Source organism: Anabrus simplex, chromosome 11 (genome assembly GCF_040414725.1).
Source record: "Anabrus simplex isolate iqAnaSimp1 chromosome 11, ASM4041472v1, whole genome shotgun sequence".
NCBI lineage: Eukaryota > Metazoa > Arthropoda > Insecta > Orthoptera > Tettigoniidae > Anabrus > Anabrus simplex.
Window position 1 is genome coordinate 51,349,166 of NC_090275.1, and position 17,847 is coordinate 51,367,012.

General features: G+C 37.6%; 1 protein-coding gene across 2 annotated transcripts in view; it reads left to right on the forward strand.

Moving 5' to 3' along the window:
• Positions 1 to 17,847, forward strand: part of Nab2 (Nuclear polyadenosine RNA-binding 2) — a 129,463-nt gene that overhangs the window by 20,131 nt on the left and 91,485 nt on the right. The window lies entirely within an intron of this gene.

Consider the following 17,847-nt stretch of genomic DNA (forward strand, 5'->3'; position numbering starts at 1 on the left):
CACTCCTTATTTCCCTAGTATGCCTCTTCAGTGATGCCTAGGCCATCTACGACAGCTGATGGTGGAGCTGTTGACGATCCAACCAGCATTCGGGCTCAGGACTGAACGTACACACACAATTCATGGTATCCAGAAGGAAACAGCAGATTGATGCTTTCACAGCCCAGATTAACTCTTTGTAGACCTTTGTCCATATGAATCGGACAAATAAACTTCAATTATTCCAGCCCATTGTCCAGTATCTCCAGGAATATCTCTGTCTCTTCAAATTATTTGCAGTTCGCCCAAGTGTGGAGCCTAATACTTATTTCTTATTGAAAGGATTTTATTATCCACCTAATAAATTCATTGACATAAACTGATTGTCATTAATTCATTTAGGACTAGTTTTGACTGCAGAGCCGGTCATCTTCAGCTACTTTTTAACAAGATAGAATCTAAAAAGGGACATAGCAATCTTAAAGTTAAAATAAAATGTCTTTTTAAAAAGGTAACTAGGACCCTAAAATCTTCAAAGTTATGAACTCAGTAAGTCAAAAGGAACATATAAACAGTGGAATTTTGCCATTGATGCTTTCACAGCCCGTACTTATAGACATGATATAGGTTTTGGGCTTTTGCCGTGTCAAGAAAATAAGGTGAAATTCTTTACGTTTCGCAGAAAACTTTGCTCTGCGTTGTCAGAAGAAAATCTCATCCAGGTCAACATAAAAAGGCAACATTTCACAGTTTAATTACTAGAGCTATGAACATACCTATGTCTAAGAAGAGTTATAATAGAGAGATAAATATAATCCATCAAATCATTTGTAGCAATGGATATTCCAAAAGATTTATTTATTCGAATGATAAATAAAGTGAAAAATGAACCAAAAACAACTTTAATTAGAGAGCAAAAAGTGAAAAGGAAATCTGCAGTTCTAACTTTTCAAAATAAGCACTCTTATCAACTGGCTAAAATTTTCAGGATAAAGAACATCAGTGTTGCATACAAAACGGATAATAATACTAATAAGATCATTTTCAGTTCAGATAAGATAGAGAATAAATGTATATTTAATAAATCAGGAATTTACAAATTAACATGCCAAACATATAAACAACGATACATAGGACAGTCTGGAAGAAGTTTGGCTATAAGGTACAAAGAACATGTTAATGCAGTCAAACATAAAAGATATTCGGCAAAGAACATATAGTTGAAAAGAATAATAAATTCACAGACATTTCTAATGACATGAAATTGTTACATTCGGCCAAAAAGGGAAAATTAATGACTGTTTTGGAAAGTTTAGAAATGTATCTTACACAAAAAATAATTTTGAATCAAGTTTAAAATGAGAGAAGTGCAGAGATAGACTGTATAGACTAGCATATGCTCATTTAAGGAACAAAAAGAAGAAAGAAAGAAAGAAAGAAAGAAGAAAAGTTGAAGATCTTAAATTTATATAGTATTCTCATTCAGTTCAACAAAATTTTATGTATTGATCATTTTTATAATATTTCATAAGTTTTCTTTACTCATTGATATGGTGTACTGGGACACAATACTTCTTTGAATTGTAAAAACAAAAGATTGTGTTATGTTGTTTTATTCTTTGATCTAACCACTGATGAAGGGAGAAACGTGTTTGGTTGAATAAATAATTTCCTTCAGTAATAAGTGTATTGACAAGGCTGATTGAAATATAACTATTTTAAATATTTCTCTACTACATGAAGGCATTTTATGTCGTGTACCGCGAGTACAGTGAAAACTACATCTACCATTTCTCAAGACGAGAGGAAAGTATTAAAAGGTGTGAAAAACACGAGAGAACAAATATGAAAAAATTTTCTGCAGGGGCTTATAAAATAACAAGTGCACTGAACGGTGTGAAAAACACCAAACAATAAATATGAAAACATATGCACAGAGGCCAATAAAAATATCCAAGTATTATTGCAGATCACATTATTTTCTGGTCCAACTCTTAGACAATGAACTGGAGGTTATATTCGGCCATGTGCGACTGCGACAGAATGACTTTGGCTGCCATTTTGAAAACTTCGACCCAGTCAATTCGATCTAGTCGAAACTCGAAGGTGCGAGTTCAACATTCGCAACCTCTGCGCGGTTAAAGATGCGGATGCCAGTCACCTTCTAAAAGATTTTAAGGTTGTCTTCATTAGAAAGGAGTTTCACTTTTTCCGTATCCATAGTTAGGCTATCACAAGACAAATATGGACCACGCTAGTCAATTTCACACGGTTATGTTCCTTATGTTCCTAATCCAGATATAAGCTACCATATCACATGAAAAAATGTCACTACCACTCAACACAAAATAAATTTCTAACTTCTGAATGGAATACAAGCACAAATAGGCTCACTTTTTCTGTAATCATGCAACAGTGGCGACGGCTCTTACCCAAGTTGTGAATCACGTTTCTTTCACAAGGGATGATAAATAACATTTTCAGGGCTGGGAAAAATGTGATCGTATTCATAGTGAGCGGTAATTGCGAAAATTCGTGATGTGATAAGTATGTTTAAATGTTCCGAATCTTGATATAGGCTACCGTACTATCACGCAAAAAACATTCACTACACTTCTCTGTACCACTCAACACAAAATAAATTTCTAACTTCTGAATGGAATACGAAATACAAGCATAAATAGACTCACTGTGTTATTCAACAATCTAGCTGCTAACCGGCAAGCAAATTTGAACATTTCTGAGGCTACGAGCTTGCTCCCTGAATGTTTAACTTATCCTGTGAAGTTCAGAAATGTAAGGTCTTTTCCCGTAATCATGGAACTGTAATGACAGATCTTAACCGAGTTGGAAATCACGTTTGTTTAACAAGGGATGACAAGTACTATTTTCAGGGCTAGGAAAAATGTGATCATACTAAGCAGTAATAGCAAAAATTCATGACGCAATGAGTGAGGTATTTTTATATAGATTTAATACGATGAGAATCGGGACTTCAAATTTACAACGTGCTAAGCGGGAAAACATGTTCATGAGGAACGCACTAACGAGGTTTCACTGTATTTAGATAATACAGGGATTGTAGATAGAGCCCTGCGCGGATATACAAAATAACATCCGCATCTGCACTTCCTTCATCCGCATCCACATCCACGAATGGTTATCTGCATCTGCAAATAGTTATCCGCGAATATTATAAAAATTTACCTACTGTATATTAAACGCAAGATATTGAAACGGATAGATCTGTTAACATAATACAATAGGCCTGACAGGTGGCACCAGAACCCCTTCAGTCACAGATTTATGAGGAATTTTCTCTTGCGACAACTACCGACGTATTGACCTTTGTTCCTTCCTTCCACTAATTGTGGGCAGAAGCCTGTTAGGCTTAGGTCAGATTTACGGCTTTATGGTCTCAAGGCTCTACATGTCACCATTCTCCCATAACAATGTCAAGGGTCGCCTAACTACAAGCAAAAGTATATCCGAGTGAAAATCAATAAACATCATTATTTAGAAATTATCAGCAAAATTATCCACACTGGCATACAGTTTGTATCCGCCAAGGCACTAACTTCGCGGATATCCGCAGATAAATCCGCGATATCTGCATCCGTGCAGGTCTTTACTTATAGACTCCAAGAAAACATTAGTATTATCTGAAATTTCATTAATGTTGAAAGCAGGATTGGTATATTGAAGAGGGCCTTTCTGATTAAAACAGATTATATCTAGGTTTTGTTGGATATTAGTAAAACGATGGTTGAAATCCTTAACATGTTGACCCATAGCGGAAAATGTATTGTGTTTAATGGCATTAACATGTTCAGGATAGCGTATATTAAAAGTTTCTCCCAGTTTGACCTATGTAAATTGTCCTATGATTAGGACATTGTTATATGTATATGCCTAAACATCCAAATTTATTGGTTGTACTTACAAAGTTGTAGTTCTAAATGCTACCTGAATGTTATATTTCTTTAAGGGGTTAGTGATATGATGGATGCTGTTATTATTGTAAGTAAAAGTGGCATATTTTCTTTGTAGTTTATATTCTCTGACGAGGTTGGATTTAGATTTGTGTCTAATTTTATTGATGAGTTTGGTTATATACTGAAAACTAAACCCATTATTTAACCCATTGAGCCCTGCATATTTGTAGGATTGAAACTGCATTGGCGCTGGGATTATTTTTGAGGAAATATAGTGTCGCTTCATATAATGAGAAATTTCTTACTTACAAGACCATTACTCAAAAGGCTTTCATACCACAAACCTCGGAACAAGGAATACAGTAAAGCATTTTATTTTATTAGTATCACGGGACCATACTCAGTCCGCCTACTGAGCTGTAACACAGTCTTCTCTTTGCACTTCCTCTTCGATTTCCACATCTGTTTGTTCTTCAGGATGTTGCTTACACTATTACTAATATTACTACTAATTTCACTGCAAAAATTACATTCCTAATCATCATTACTTCCTAAAAGGGTTATATATCGGTAAACATCAGTTCTACACTGACAGCCATCTTGCTTAGAAGCGAATCTCAAAGTCTAGAGATAGCCCACTTCAAACTAATATTACCAAGCACACTATCGATATATAATAACATTGCAAAGAAAGAATCCCTACACAAATGCAACTCACTCTGCCATCTATTGAGGAAAAGTTGAATTACATAGTAAAGTGAGACAACGGAACAGTTACATGGTCCGGGATTTGGTCCACCGAGACGAAGCACGGAACGGTTCCATGGCTCGGGCCTAATGAGTTGATGCTATTTGATGGATTGTATTTAATTCTGTGTCAAGGTCAGATTGAGACATGGGAATGTTGTTGAGTCTATTAATCATACTATGATGCAATGCCTTTTTATGAGAGCTAGAGTGTGAAGGGTCTGCCCAGACAGTGGAGGAGCTCTGTGTGGGTTTTCTAAATATTTTAAAGATAAGATGGTCTTCTTTTCTGGATATCGAGAGATCAAAGTAGTTAATGGAATTGTTCTTTTCTTTCTCTAGTGTGAATTTTATGTAAGGGTCTGCATTATTAAGTGATTGTAATATCATTCCACTATTAGTTGAACGTTTGTCCAGCACCACTAGGAACTCATCTGCATACCTTAGCCAACATTCGATGTTCTTTATACTACCAATATTTGTGTGTTCAAGGTGATCTATATTAATCTCGGCCTAACATAGAGTAGTTAAAACAGGGTCATTCTTATAATGTAAACACAGCCTAATATTCGGGAGGAACATCAGAGTTTGTCATTTGACATTGGCTGTGAAAGCCTGCACCAGTAGGTGATCAAAAGCAGAAGATATTTGTGTTTGTACATTTTTTTAAACAGTTTTTTAAGCAGAATTGGTAAAATATTACTCTCCACCCCAAGTCTATTAACATGGTTATTTATTTATTCGTGTCAGAAGTATAAAATATGAAACATGAAGACAAACAAAAAGAAGCATGAAATGAACACAAGTACACAAATATGTGTTCATCAAGTGACTTCAAACTGTTTCTGCCCAAAACTTAGCCACTTCGAGAGCACTTGAATTAGCTTGAGTCAAATCACTCATTATATATCTGGATGGGCACAATGGACAATATAAGAGATGTTGTGTTGTTTGAAATTTGCCACAATCACATAGAACTGTTTTGGTCGGAAAATGCCCCTCATATAAGTTGTCCGTTGTTCGTGCAACTTCAGCTTGCAGTCTGTTCAGGGACTTCCAGATTGGCCAGTTTTCTGTATGGCCAGGAGGTAAATATTCCTTCTGTTCCATCCATTCAGACTAATTACTAGTTGTCTCCTTCCACATGGCAACTCATGCTTTTGCAACTCTTTCTTGTAATGGTTGAGTAGCGCTTTCTCGATTTTAATATCCTCTCAGCAGGTTGATATCCGTAAAGTGGGTTTGAGGTCATAGTAGATGACAGCATTGCAATGAATGTTAAATGATGCAAATATTACCTTGAATTGCTTTTAGAACAGAGATTTGTTCATCAAAATAGCCAGGGACTACCACCCCAGACAGTGATGTGTTCATCACAATAGCCAGGGACCACCACCCCAACCCCAGACAGTGATGTGTTCATCAAAATGGCCAGGGACCACCACCCCAACCCCAGGCAGTGATGTGTTCATCCCAATAGTCAGGGAACACCACCCCAACCTCAGAAGTACATTTACTTTTATAACCTAATGGAATGTTATATGCATGTGCCATTGTCCATTAGTTCAACAATTACTAGCACTGCTGTTGGCTGAGAGATAATGGGAAATGACATTATTCCCACAAATCAGCACACACAGATTCCGTTATCAACCATTGCAGAATAAAAATTCATAAGTCAAGGAGGTGCACACGCTTGTAAATAAAAGCTGTAAAGAAACCAATGCGGGGTACATAAGAATACACTGCTGCTGCCTAAGGGAATGCATGGGGCCTTTAGGCTCTTTGTTTGTGCCCAGCACAATGGTTGTGTCACTAGCCAGATCTAACCAATCTAGACCAATGATCTTATCATTAGTTACTAAGTTGGCAAGCTTGTGCAGTGTGATATCACATCTTCTGAAAGAAATAAACAAAAGACAATCATACCATGCCTGGATGCCTGCACATCAAGTTTTGCTTGTTTTGTGGCACACGTAAGTAAAACTTTGCTGCAGAATTTTATATGTGTAAAACGTTATTGCTATCACATTCATCGGACAATAACTTCAAGAACTAATCATCACTATGAAATACAGTGAAACCTCGTAAGTGTGTTCCTCGTTAACACATTTTCCCGCGTACCACATCATATATTCGAAGTCCCCATTCTCATCGTATTAAATCTATAATAAAATACCTCACTTATTGTGTCATGAATTTTCGCTATTACCACTTAGTGAGATCACATTTTTCGTAGACCTGAAAATGTTATTTGTCATGCCTTGTGAAAGGAACGTGATTACAGGGAAAGGCCTTGAATTCCTGAACTTCACAGCATAAGTTGCACCTTTGGGAAGCAAGGAATGTTCAGTTTTGCTTGTCGATTAGCAGCGAGATTGCTGAATAACACAGTGAGCCTATTTGTGCTTGTATTTCACATTCCATTCAGAAGTTAGAAATTGATTTTGTGTTGAGTGGTACGGTGAAGGGTAGCGTATATTTGTCACCTGATAGCTTACATCTGGATTAAGAGCATAATCGTCTGAATTTGACTAGCCTGGTGCATACTTGTCTTGTGACAGCCTAGTTTTGGATTTGGAAAAAGTCTTGAAATTCCTTACTAATGAAGATAAAATTAAAATCTATCGGAAAGTGGACTGGTATCCGCATCTTTTGGCATGATGAGTTAGCGTGAATGTTGAAACTCTCACTTTTGAGTTTCAACTCAATCTAGTCTCATTCAAGTTGGTCGAATCGAAGTTTCAAAATGGTGGCATTCGTACATGGTCGAGTGTAACCTCAAATTCATTGTCTAAGAGTGTGGCCAGAAATAAATGTTTAATAACCCACTGGTCGTAAATAAGAGGATTCTACTACCATTTGTTTTAGAAAGAGTGTGATCCGCAATAATACTTGATATCTTCATGGCCCACTGTGCAAATGTTTTCATATTTTTATTTGGTGTTTTTCACACCTTTCAGTGCACTGTTATTTTATAATCCTCAGCAGAAAAGGTTTTTCATTTTTGTTCTCTCATGTTTTTCACACCTATTAATATTCTCGTCTCATCTTTAGAAAAGGTAGATATAATTTTCACTGTACCTGTGGATACACGACATAAAATGTCGACATGTCCGAAAAAAAATGTTTCTAGTGTATTCATATTCCTGTTGGATAGTTTTCATTCATGTATTCAGTAGTATGTTTTCTCGCCTAACACATTATTTTTCCTTGTCCCCTGCAGAAATGTCTCAATGAGGTTTTACGATACCTTTCCATAGGAATATGCTTTCTTGTAATCTGGCAGTATATATTTATTAACACTTTCACGGCTGGTGACGACACATGCGCCATTTCGCTCAGTGCCGATGACGACATGTGCGTCACACTCCGCACCAAATTTCTACTGGTATTTCTACTAGTGTGTATGTAAACAAGCGGACCTCTTATCTGTGCATTGTTAAGATGTTAAACATATGCTCCAGCTGGGTTCCAGGTTAATTGTTTGTTACTATTTCTGCAGTCTTTACAATCCGGCATAATTTTTTGCAACGTCAGCAGAGAATAGTGAGGTTGCAGGGCCTCCCAGCGGAAGAAACACCGTCTCATAGGCTCCAAAAATCTATCCACATTCCCGACGGGAACACGTTTTCACATTTTGCCAGAAAATGTGTGGCTAAAGAGAATGAGCTTGAATTGCGGAAGCCGTATAGACAGTTTTACTGAGGGGAGAGGTAGCGGGGCGCAGAACTGCATGTTCTACTGTAGTGTGTATCCAGGACAGTCAGGCTTGTGTCTTGAGCAATACTTCATGGAATTCCACAAAAGACAGAAGTAATCAACTCCAAACAATATCACCTGTACCTTTTTTGTTGCAGCACACTATTAGAGACTACTTCATTGACTAGATACATTGTACAGTGGTTGTTCGCACAGCAGTGACACTAATTATACCACACAGCATTCTTGTCAGAAATGTTCAGAAACGTATTTACCTGTTGTAGGAAAGTTATTGAATATCTAAAAACGAACAAAACTTTCTTTCCTCAATTCCATTTCATTACCTCTCACGATGCGTACAATGCGTCAAATGGCACCATGGGCGAAAAAGCTCATCAGTAGTGCCGCTGGCACACCGTGTGTGTCATGACTTCCATGCATAGAAATATTACTTTACACTTTACTTTGTATCACATCTATTTTTCGTGTTATTTGCCATTTACTGTCTGAAAATGTTTCAATGAGACACAGTGCTGCTTTGTGATAACAGCAAATCAGCTGTTGTTAGAGTGGCCATGATTTGCTTAAAGGCTGTACTACTTCATAACAGAAATATTCTAGTTTTGATTCCTGTGGCACATTCCATTTCACTAAAAGAAAATTATATCACAATGCAAACTGTTTTAGATAAAATCAAATATCATGAGCACCGGTGGGATGTGTGTAGTGACTTGAAGGTGTGTGGTATTCTGTTAGGACAACAAGCAGGCTACACTAAATTCCCTTGTTATTTATGTGAATGGGACAGCAGAGCTAGGGACAAACACTGGTATACACGTTCCTGGCCCAACAGACAAGTTTTGACACCTGGTGTGAAAAATTTTACAAATGCTGCCTTAGTTGACCCACAAAAAAAAATATTTTGCCACTGCTACACATCAAACTGGGAATCATGAAGCAGTTTGTTAAGGCCTTGGACAAAAGTAGCCCCTGTTTCAAGTACATTGCAAGTAAATTTCCACATTTATCTGATGCAAAAGTCAAGGAAGGCATTTTTAATGGACCACAAATTAGAAAGCTTCTGAAAGACAGAAACTTTGAACAGACGATGAATGCTGTGGAACTTGCTGCATGGAATTCAATAAGAGACGTCATAATGAAGTTCCTAGGAACTGTAGAGGATGAACAATATGAAACAACAGTGAAAACGATGTTGGATGATATGAAAGAGTTGGGGTGTAGAATGAGTCTGAAACTGCACTTCCTTCATTCTCATCTCGATCACTTTCCGGAAAATCTTGGGGGTGTTAGTGCAGAGATGGGAGAGAGGTTCCACCAGGACATCAAGGAGGCAGAAAGAAGATACCAGGGAAGGTGGGATGAACCAATGATGGCCGACTACTGTTAGTGTTTGAAAAGAGAAGGCAAACTTGATGCAGTCAGATGCTGGGCAGCCAAGCGTTCATTCCAAGGGGACATCTAGCACTGTTAAAGTTTATTTTGTTCACGTTTATGAATTCATAAAGATACTGAATAAAAGTCACATTGTTTGCTTGTAAATCACATTTAATTGTTAAAATAAATTGCTTTCATTGCCTCAGAGTTGTTTGTTTTTGTGTTTTTGTGTAAATCTGTATTATATTACAATAAATGCTAAATATTTCATTGTAATTTTATACTCAATAATTATTCATTGTATATAATAATTCAAGACAATATTAAACTATTTCAAAATATATATATAATAATAAAAAAATATAAATATTTCCAAAATTATCAACATTTTTCAGTACTTTTTATATGCAATATTCAGGTCTATCTCTTATTTTGATATACCTATTGCGAGAAAACATGACGTGATACGTAGAAACGGACGACGGATTCGTGTTCAGCGACTCAAAATTAGTTAAGATAACCTATTTCACACCTCTTGCCGCAAGAAAAAGAAATTGAAAATGCTGGGTTGTGTAATGTAAAATGGATAAGGACACAGCAATAAACTCTGTTAAGCAAAAGGAAAGTTTTACAGTACTGCAGTAACAGTTACCGATATATGAGCGGCCGCGAGCCCTGCACGGATGCGGATGTTCGCGAAGTTAGTGGCTTGGTGGATCCAAACTGTATGGCAGTGCAGATAATTTTGCTGATTATTTCTAAATAATGAAGTTTATTAATTTTTCTCTGAAGTACACTCTTATTTTTGCTTGTGGTTAGGCGACTCTTGACAGCGATATGGGAGAAGGGTGATATATGAAGAGCCTTGAGACCATAAAGCCATAAATCTGACCTAAGCGGAACTGGCTCTTGCCCGTAATTATTGGAAGAAAGGAACAAAGGTCAGTAAGTCGGTGTTTGTCACAAGAGAAAATCCTTCATAAAATACCGTATTTACTCGTGTATTAGACCCCCCCCCCCTTGGCTTTTCGAGATGAAGAAAATGAAAAAAATAAATCTTGCATATAAGACCTCCCAACGTAATTCATCAGAGAATAACAATTCTGCTTCGAAGCGGGTACAAGTCTTATTGCAGCTCTGATGACATCGCACAAATTTATGAATAGTTTCATCCGTACGACCTACACATTGAAAATGCGTCAAATCCATGCGGTACATCTGTGTTTCGTAGTTAAGAAATGTCCGCCTCCATAGCTTTGGTGTACTGCAGCTCTGATGACGTCGCACAAATAGGTAATTGGCCTAGCTTCGTGTCCGACCCCACGCATCGCAAACATACATCAGTCATGCTATATGTCTGTGTTTTGTAGTTAATAATGTCCGCCAGCGTAATGGTTAGCACAATTAGTTGCTGTTCTCGGGAGTCTGACTTTGATTCCTGGTACCGTACTGCCAGAGATTTACGAATGGCAGGAAGGTTGATATGCGGTAAAAGCGGTACGTGTAACTCCCCTCCACTGGGGGTGTGTCTAAAAAGAGCTGTACCACCTCAGGATGAGGAAACGAGTTTACTTTAGTTGAGAAATATTCGCGGTTGTTGCTATTTATACAGCAGGCGAGATCATTAACAAAGTGGTCGTTTAATATCTCGTTACTCGAGCCAATATAGGTATATATTTGGAGAGAAGTAAGTTTTAAACTTGATAAAAGCTATCCAATTAAAACTATTGTTTTACTCGCCAATGTACCTAACAAATAATAATAAGAATTTTATGTCCCCACGTACTTAAAACGATTTTCGGAGACGCCAAACAAAACATACTAGGGTATTGCGTTAATAAAAATAGAGACAACAAACGTATGAAATTAAACATTATGATAATAAAACGCATTACCGCCACAGCTGTAGATGTCCATGAATGCAGTATATTTTCCTCTTATTTATTTTTATTCTTTCTGTCGAGGAACTTTTGGTACTATCAGGGTGATAATGTACCTAACCTAAACAATGTGGTCTGTCTTATCTCACAGACAGCTGTTTACGTAAATTCTGATGTGTCAGATGTGGAGAACAAGCATGAAATGTACTTAAAAATAAGGGTCTGTGTTTCAACAGCCGCAGTTATCAAAAGAATGTTTCCAGTTACTATGTAGTACATTCGGAAGTACAACACGTAACATACGCTAGTTATCAGCTGATGGTTTGGCATGCCTTGTACAGTACGGCTTTATTCGGAAGGAGTGGCTTCTGCTACATATACACCAGCTGGGAATATCAGAGACCATCTCCAGAAACCATTTGGGAATAGATTCACACTGTTTAGACTCTATAGTTGGGAACGAAATTATTTTTAAAAGGTTCAGAAAGACGGGACCTCGTATGCTCTCTATTGCAGTGCATGGCTCAAAGAGAATGAAGTATGGCTGACGCGACTGACGAGATGGCAGTGAAGATTGTCACTTGGAATGCCGACACGCCGGTAGCAGGGCAGGAAAGTTGGTGGCGCAAGGCGATAATTGAAATGAAAGCAGTGATCAGATTCACTGTGTGGTAGGCCTACTGCTGAACTAACAGAGACAAATGACTGGCCATTAAGTTCTTTTGTATCAATATTTAATTATATGATAACACGATACCCTTATCTGTTTTTTCTACGGGGTCAAGTATGAAGTGAGACGAATCTTTGTAGCGAGCTTTTACGGCCAGATGCCCTTCTTGATGTCAACCTCACCAGAGGAATTAATGAGATGTAACGAATGAGGTGATATGAGTAACTAAGACGAACTTTTATATGTACCGTAGGCATAAAGGTCGTGTTCACCATTTATTGTTTTATTACGTTTAGAAAATAGCCAGTATAACCTTAATACATTCTAAGTTTGTTAAATAATAGTATAGAATGTTTACACTACAATGTATAGCTCTTTATAGCGTAGAAGTCATGTGTTCGCTGCACAAAATTTTGAGGTTATCGCGTATTGGACCCCCCTTCACTATTTTTGGCTGTAAAATTGGGAGAAAAGGGGGTCTAATACGCGATTAAATACGGTATCTGTTAACATAATACAACAGGCTTGATACCTGGCACTGGACTCCCCATAGTCACAGATTTATGAGGGATTTTCTCTTGCGACAACCACCGACTTACTGACCTTTGTTCCTTCCGTCCAATAATTGTGGGCAGGATCCAGTTAGGCTTAGGTCAGATTTATGGCTTTATGATCTCAAGGCTCTTTATCTTTATAATATCTGTAGATAACCATTCGCAGATTCGGGTGCAGATGTGGATAATATTTTGTATAACTGCGGAGGGCTCTAACTATAAACACTTTGCTATTACACCAGAAGAAATACTTTGAAGTATGTACATATGAAAAATAATCTGCAATCCGCCATCGTTCCAATTCTACTGTTTATGTTTAGAAGGGCGAATGCCTAATTTTCGGAACTGGTCTGTGTATTTTGTGTCTGCCAGAGTAACCTTTACGCGATGTGGAAAACTCATTATACCTGTTACCTTTGTTCTCAAAGATTCTATCAATCCAACATTATAAATCAGTGGTAGTTACAGTAATGGACTAAATAGAGGCAGTTTTTATAAGAGCCCAGATTTGTATGCACAATCCAATATTAAAAGGTCCATGAAAATTCTAAAAAGAATGGAAAAAGTAGAAGACTATACACCATAATAATATGAAAAAACAAATAAACTACAGTATGTATTTATTTTGTGGGAAATCTTACATTATTAATGGCTGTTAAATTACATAAGGAAAGTTGTCATATTTTCTATTGTGAAGCTCCGAAGTCTTGTCAGTGAAGAATGTTTAATACAATGAAAATGCCCTTTCTACAATGTATGATGTGATAGGTGCATGTGCAAAACACCACAATTGTTCTTTGTAAATTCATCTTGTATTTCAGTTTTTCCATCAGACAACATTTTGGTAACATAAAAGATTGCTTTGTTGCTTTACTTAATAACTGACTTGACATATTTAATGCAATTTTAGCAGTACAGTGAGTTTCAGATGACAGTAGATCTGTGTGCTTTTATTTCACAAGCATGGGTATTCCCCTGTTACATACACACATCTTTTTTAAATTATTTAAATTATTTTTTATTTGCACTGAATCAATTGCAGATATGACTGTGAGGAGTCTGGTGCCAGGTATCAGCCTATTGAATTATGTTAACGGATCTATCCATTTCAATACCTTGGGTGTATATACTGTAGTTAAATATTTACAATATTAGCAGATAACCATTCACGGATGCGGGTGCAGATGTGGATAATAATTTTTTATATCCGCGCAGGGTTCTATAAATACTTTGCTATTACACAATAAGAAATACGTTGTCGTAATATTTGTTTTGTCCAAAATGTCAAAAAGAAATAAAGCATTTATAGGGAAGAGTTTCCATGTTTCAGTGAATCCAGGAAGGGACCAACCTTCACATTCTGTACTATGTGATTTTTCAGTTGTGCATAGTGAGAAGTGTGATATTCTCAAACATGTGCAAGCAAAAAAAAAAAAAAAAAAAAAAAAAAAACATAACGGGAGTGTTCCAAGATGGCTTGGAATGACATCAGTAGACGAATAAGTTTAAGTGGTGTCTTTAAAAGTAAGAAAGATCACAATATGAAGATAAAGCTGGAAAGAGGACAAATTGGGGCAAATATTCATTTATAGGTATAGTACTGACGCTCAAAGCATACCCACACGGTATCCTCTGATCTCAAAACTTGGCCCACCCTGGTAATAATGAGGGTTGTCATTCTGCCCACCCTAGTGATAATAAGGGTTGTCAGTCAGTTTCTTTCCTCTGGACACAAGAGGCGCGTGTCGTTTAAAAGGCAAGTGAGCTGTGTCAAAAGCAAGGTTGTCATATTTTGCGTCGATTATTTAAACATGTTAACATTTAATTTATTCTAAAGTCAAAATATAAATATAAAAACTTGATCATGAACCACAGCACACACCGATATCACAGAACAATTTGTTTTGTGGTTAACACGTGCAGTGGTCGCAGATGTTGAAAGAAAGAAAGAAAAAACAGGAAGAAGGAATTGGCAAATAAACTCGACAAAGACTAAACTTAAATTGATACCAAAGTAGGCCTATTAAAATATTATACGTAATTTCATGCTGCTAATATCAGTGTCTCGCTTTCAGTAAAGAAAGGAAAAGTACAACAATTATTTACAATTTGTTTTATGTCGCACCATCACAGATAGGTGTTATGGCGACGATGGGCTAGGAAAGGCCTAGGAGTGGGAAGTGCCCGTAGCCTTAATTAAGGTACTTCCCCAGCATTTTCCTGGTGTGAAAATGGGAAACCACAGAGAACCATCTTCAGAGCTGCCGACAGTGGGGCTTGAACCCATTATCTCCCCAATGCAAGCTCACAGCGGTGCACCCCTAACCACACGGCCAACTCGCCCAGCAAAGGAAAAGTAAAATCACGAACTAGGGACTGGAATAATAATAATAATAATAATTGTCCGCCTCTGTAGTGTAGTGGTTAGTGTGATTAGCTGCCATCCCCGGAGGCCCGCATTCGATTCCCAGCTCTGCCACGAAATTTGAAAAGTGGTATGAGGGCTGGAACGGGGTCCACTCAACCTCGGGAGGTCAACTGAGTAGAGGTGGGTTCGATTCCCACCTCAGCCATCCTGGAAGTGGTTTTCCGTGTTTTCCCCCTTCTCCTCCAGGCAAATGCCGGGATGGTACCTAACTTAGGGCCACGGCCGCTTCGTTCCCTCTTCCCTGCCTATCCCTTCCAATCTTCCAATCGCCCACCAAGGCCCCTGTTCAGCATAGCAGGTGAGGCCGCCTGGGCGAGGTACTGGTCATTCTCCCTGGTTGTATAATTTCCAGGTGTGATTCCCATGGTCTCCACATCACTGCATGAAGTGAAATGAAAAGCAACACACTTCACAAATATTAATTAACGAAGCAAAGAAATAATCCAAAACTTTCAAACAGCGAATAAAGCAAGTGTGAATTGTCTGAGCTGAAAAAAGAGACTGACGTCTATTTAACAAGAGGTGCATTGGCAACAGAGTTGTGAGGATTTCTGAAGGGGAATGTGAACTTCCGTTTTAAAGCCCACTGCCGTCATAAATCACCCCCTGCTAGGCAAGTGAGTGGCCAGGGAGATCAAACGTTTGCCGAACTCTTTGAATGCCGCTGGGTACGCTTTGCCTGTCTCAGCTATAGGGGAGTTAGGGATTGGAATAACTTACGAAGGGAGATGTTCAATAAATTTCCAATTTCTGTGCAATCATTTAAGAAAAGGCTAGGAAAACATCAGATAGGGAATTTGCCGTTGGACAACTGCCCTTAATGCAGATCAGTAATGATTGATTGATTGATTGATATTTTATTTATTTATTGTGTGTAATTAGCTGATCACAGAAGAGAAATTCCACTTAGGATAGCTGACCTAATTCTAGGGAAACAACAAAGGTTTAGCTTACTGGTTAATCCATAAATTTTCATTAGAATTTTTTTAAATGTTGCAATATTTATTATTTTTTGGGCAGCTACCGATGGATTCTGTTTATTTAAATAACTTTTAAGTTGTACATATGATTTTGTACTATTTGGAGTGAATCTCTCAAAAATCGCAGTTGACATTCCTTGTAGAACATTAGTAGGGAGTCGAAACCTTTAGAAAATATTCACAGAGAAATTTGTGATTGTTCCGCTTGCACCCCATACAACATACCAGTACCAAGAACTTCCCAGTGAAATACACAATTTTTAATTTAAGATATGAAATAAGCTGTTCCCCTCTGAATTTGTATTTATATGCACTATCAAACATTGTTAAAATTGCCTGTGAAAGTGTGACTCGAAATTTCAGACATGCCACTCTCCCGATTTTCATCGTTCTTCCCGATCGCCAGGACCGATCCCCCGATTTTCAGTGCAGTTTCAGTAATTTTTGTATTATTTTAAACTCCCACGCATTTCCTCGTTCTATCGATATATGGCTGAGTATGGCTGGTCAATAGTAGTTCTAGTAATCACAACTGGATGGCAGTACGGGGCACAGTGGCCAGCCATGTGCTCCTCTGTGGCCTATAATACAGTAGAATACTCATAATTATAGCTTAAAAATAGGAAGAGGAAGTCGCAAGTGAGTAACCTAACCTCAGAAGCAGCACGCTAGACGTCTACCCAGGGCCGGGCATGGATAGGTGTTCGTGTTATGTCACGTAGTAGTGCCTCTTGGTTGTATGTCTTCATATTTGTTTTGAGCAAAATGTCAAAAAAGAAATATGATGCAGTATATAAAAGCATTTATAGGGAAGAGTTTTCATGTTTCACTGAATCCAGGAGGGGACCAACCTTCACATTCCGTGTGTGATTTTTCAGTTGTGCATGGCAGGAAGTGTATTATTCTCAAACATTTGCAAACAAAAAAACATAAGGAGAGTGTCCAGTTTGTAGAAAGAAACCAGAAACTGAACTTTTCATGTAAAAACCAAGATGTAAATCCTGTGACGAATGCCAAGGCTTTATTTTATTCATTTATCGTAGAACATAACTTGCCTGTAAATTGTGATGACCATGCGGGGCCTTTGCTTCGCAGAGTCTAAGTGCAGATGTGTCTTGTCGATCTGAAAAAGTGAAGCATTGTCATAACATTTCACCACATTCCTCAGTTAAAAGGAAAATCCAGTCATCAGTTTCACCCAAAAGAAATGAAACTACTGATGACACTAAGAGCCATGCTTTGTCACGTGAAGAATGACTGTTCAAGTTCCTTTCATCAAATTTACATAAATCTTTTTGCCTTTTTCTCTCGAGTTTTATGGATATCTTTGAGAATCCAAATGTAAATCTTCAGTCAAGTATGCTGCACATCTACTTATTGAAGTCAGTTTTGGAGGAACTAATAAAGAATGTGATAGCAAGGTTTGTGAAACCACACGTTATTAAAAGCTTCTCCTCTCTCCTTGGTGTAGATTATCATACTCCAGCATATCAAAAGGTTGATTGTGATCTGATCATAGGGAACTCTGTGTTTCTTTTGGTAAACACTTGGAAGTCTGAGGAAAAGTGCATATTCTT